Source organism: Lactuca virosa, chromosome 2, assembly GCF_052849685.1.
Source record: "Lactuca virosa cultivar CGN04683 chromosome 2, Lactuca_virosa_CGN04683_v6, whole genome shotgun sequence".
NCBI lineage: Eukaryota > Viridiplantae > Streptophyta > Magnoliopsida > Asterales > Asteraceae > Lactuca > Lactuca virosa.
The window spans coordinates 30,251,426-30,256,023 of NC_136427.1; positions in this window are offsets into that span (position 1 = coordinate 30,251,426).

Genomic DNA, 4,598 nt, shown 5'->3' on the forward strand with positions numbered 1-4,598 from the left:
TATATATATATTATATATATATATATATATATAAAGCTTTTATCTAAATGGATTTCAAATTTTGCGTACGAGTGTTGTATTCAAATTGCGATACTATTTTAAAAAACCATCATAAATGGTTTTTATGGTTTTCCAAAAGCTATGTTTTAATCCCTAACTTCAAAAAACTTCAGGTTCCTATAGTTTTCAATTTCTGTCTTGGTTTAATAGCATTATTAAAATAAACATGTATATAATAAATGTGTATATCATCACATTTGATAAAGTCTTAGTCAACAACATTAGCATAGGAACCAAGCTCTTAGGGCCTGTTTGAGGCCATACAACGCCTTATGAAGTTGGCATACATAACCAGGCTTATTTTTATCTTCAATCCCCTATGGATTTAGACCCAAAGTCTTTGTTCATATAGTAAAATGACTTGAATTGAATTGAATTGGAGGCCAGAATTGAACAACAGCACCTTCGGCTTGCTTTAGTGACCCAAACCAATGCCACTGCTATTGCTCTCACAGTAAACCTCTCCAACCCTCAACATCAACACGGTTCTACTGGCAATACCTCCAATTCATCTTCTTCTCCTTCCAACTCAGATCCACGTAAACGACGACTTGTTTGTCAACTATGTAGCAAAACAGGCCATGAGGCAATAGACTGCTGGCAAAGAGGCAATCAAATTGATTTATCATCAAGGAAACCTAATCCACGCACCAATCCACACCAAGCTCACTTAGCCCAGTAACACAGTCCATCAACTATTGTTGATCCATCCTGATACTTCGACACCGGAGCAACGGATCATGTCTCTCCTGACATAAACAAACTCAATATTACAGATCCTTACACAAGAGATGACAAGCTTCCAGTGGGCAATGGTAACCATTTGTCTATTTCTCATGTTGGTTCATCTTCTTTGTCTATTCTCAATTTTCCTAATGTGCTTATTGTCCCTAAACTTACTAAAAACTTGCTTAGTGTTTCAAAATTAACAAATGACAACAAATTTTAAATGAAATTTTGGCCTAATTCTTATTTTGTTAAGACATTTCAGGGACAATCTCTACTCCAAGGGGATAAACATGAAGGATTATACCGGCTCCCACATCCAAGTCTTTATTTATCACCAAAAGCTTTCCATACCAGTCGTATTTCCTTGCATGGATGGCATAAGAGACTTGCTCGTCCGCATGAGCCCATTCTTCGTCATTTGGTTTCAACATTTAATCTTCCAGTTTCGTCAAATAAGTTTCGTAATGTTTTTGATTCCTGTCGGTTAGAAAGAGTCATAGGTTGCATCTTACAACCTCTCATGTTATTTCTTCAAAACCATTTGAATTAATTTATTCTGATGTTTGGGGCCATCACCGGTTTTTTCATTGAATGGCAATCGATATTTTGTGTTATTTATGGATGATTATTCTAAGTTTGTGTGGGCATATTTTTTGTCCCAAAAATCTCAAGTCTACTCAACGTTTCTTGATTTTAGAAAAATGGTCAAAACTCAATTCTCTTGTGATATAAAAAGCGTCCAAACTGAATGGGGAGGGGAATACGAAAATATATCCAAGTTTTTAAATGACCATGGTATCCTTGATCGAAAGTGTCATGTCCTCACATTCAAGAAAAAAATGGCGCAATTGAAAGGAGAAATAGAATTATTGTAGAAAAAGGCCTAACATTACTTGCTCGATCTTCCTTATCTAAACCTTTTTAGGAACATGCTTTCAAAACCGCAACTCATCTAAATAATAGAAAGATTGCTCCCATTCTATCTTATGAGTCTCCCTATTAACGTCTATATCACAGAATTCTAGATTATGCATTCTTAAAAACCTTTGTTTGTTTATGCTACCAATACTTGACACCTTACAACTCACACAAAATTGATTTTCGGTTAAAACCCTGCATCTTTCTTGGCTATATTGCATCTCACAAAGGGTACATTTATTATCATCAACCTATGTCAAAAATGTATATTTCCAGACATGTCATCTCTGATGAAGGAACATTTCCTTTTGTACCTCCAACTCATATCGACACTCAGCCCAGTTCACCAAATTTAGAAAATTCACCTACCATTATCACAAGTACAAATGAGCCCGAAATTCAATCTTCCATTAGCCCAACACTAGTTTATCCGCCTCCATATCCCATTACTCACTCAAGCCCACCAAAGGACCTCAATAGCCTAATCATTAGCCCATCTGATTCACCTCTAAACCTAACACCCATCTCTTACGCCCCACTATCTCCATCATCTCCAAACTCGTATGTATCCTCAAGAGTCGCACCAACACCTCCATATTTCATCCTTTTAAAAATTCACAACATCTAATGGGTACTAGGGCTCACACCAATTCTCTAAAACCGAAAGCCTTTAATTCCGTTCTTTCATCCACTTCAACCCTCGAACCTAGTAATTTTTCACAAGTTGTTAAGCACAAATGTTGGCATGATGCGATGACAGCAGAATATGATGCTCTCATGAAAAATAAAACTTGGTCTTTAGTTCCTTGTCCCACTAACTCTAACATTGTTGGTTGTAAGTGGATTTACAGGGTCAAAAAGTGATCAGATGGCACGATTGAATGGTACAAGGCACGGTTAGTGGCTCAAGGATTCAATCAAGAGGATGGGGTTGATTACTTTGACACATTTAGCCCCGTTATCAAACCAACCATAATATGGTTAGTTCTCTCAATTGCTCTTTCACAGGGATGGCGGATTAGGCAATTAGATATCAATAATTCTTTTCTCAATGGTGACCTGTAAGAGGAGGTATTCATGAAGCAACCAAAAGGGTTTGAAGATAAAATAAACCTGGTTATGTATGTCGACTGCATAAGGCATTGTATGGCCTCAAACAGGACCCAAGAGCTTGGTTCACAAAGCTAAAAACTTATCTTGTGTCAAATGGCTTTAGAGCTTGTCAATCTGACATGTCGCTCTTCGTTCATATCACAATGACCTCCAAAAGTTATGTTTTGGTGTATGTTGAATACCTCATTGTAACAGGTACCAATGATCTTCAGTTACACAAATTCATAGCCAATCTCAACCAAATGTTCTCACTTAAAGATCTTGGTGATCTACATTTCTTTCTTGGGCTACAAATTCAAAAGTCTAAATATGGTCTCACCCTATCACAACAGTCCTATGTCATGGATATCATTAATCGCAACAACATGTCATTATCAGCACCAATGGCTACACCTGTAGATCCTTCTAGTAGCCTTATCAAAGATGGTGATCCTTTCTCCGATCCGAAACTTTATCGACAAGTTGTAGGCTCTTTACAATATGCAACTATCACAAGACCAGACATAGCTTATTCGGTCAACCGTGTCTGCCAATTCATGCACTCTCCCACAAAATCGCCATTGACAAAATGTCAAACACATTCTTCGATATCTTAATGGGACACTAACTCATTATTTTCATTTCAAACCTACCAAAGCAAAAGCTCTGCATGCATTTTCTGATTCTGGATGGAACTCAGACCTTGATGATAGTCGCTCTCAATACGAATTTGCAATTTTTCATATCTGAAATCTAATCAGTTGGACCTCTCGCAAGCAAATAGTTGTTGCTCGTTCAAGCACTGAAGCAGAATATCAAGCATTAGCATATACTACCGCTGAACTGCTACGGCTTAAGCAATTAATTATTGATCTTCAAGCTTCTATTCACTGTCCTCCTCTGTTATTATGTGATAATTTTGGCGCCATCTTCATGACCAAGAATCTTGTCATCAGTACACGTTCAAAGCATATTGCTTTGGATTTTCACTTCATTAAAAAGCAAGTTGAATCTGGTCAATTATAAATCTGTCATGTCTCGTCTACGGACCGGCTCGCAGACATATTTACAAAACCATTGGGAAAGGAGACACTACTATTTCTTCGATCCAAGCTTCAAATTCATCCCATCCTTCAGCTTGTAGGGGTGGGGGTAATAGCACTAGTAAAATAAATGTGTATATAATAAACAAGTATATTATCACATTTGAGGAAGTCTTAGTCAATAGCATTCGCATAGGAATAGGAGAGAATATCTCATATCCAGTTCTATTCCTCTTGTATTTAAACTTTGTATACATATACATCAAGATACAATTCAATTCACTTTACTATATGGTGCGTACCTAAACAGACTTATTTATCCTTTTTTAATATATTTTTAATTTTCTTTATTTAAATTTAAATTGAAAAAAAAAGAAAAATAAATAAATAAATAAAAACTTTACTCCTTATTATTCTCCAAAACAAAACCTTACTATCGCCCATTTTATGTCTCTGTATCACCGAGGTTTCAGGGGTGTTTGGGATTACTTTTTAAGCTTAAAAGTTAGTTTTGTAAAAATTATTTTTGACTTTAGCTTTTGAGAAGGCAAAAACCAAAAGTTGTTTTTAAAAAGTGTTTGGGTTGCATTTCTTGACATTTGAGTGTAACTTAGCTTTTAAAAGTCTAAAAGTCACACTTTTCAGACTTTTGAAAACCCATCTTCTTCTTCTTCTTTACAAAAAAATATTTTGAAAAGAACTTATGTATTTCCCAAACATCTTTTAGCACTTTTTGACTTTTTGGAAAAGTTAAAA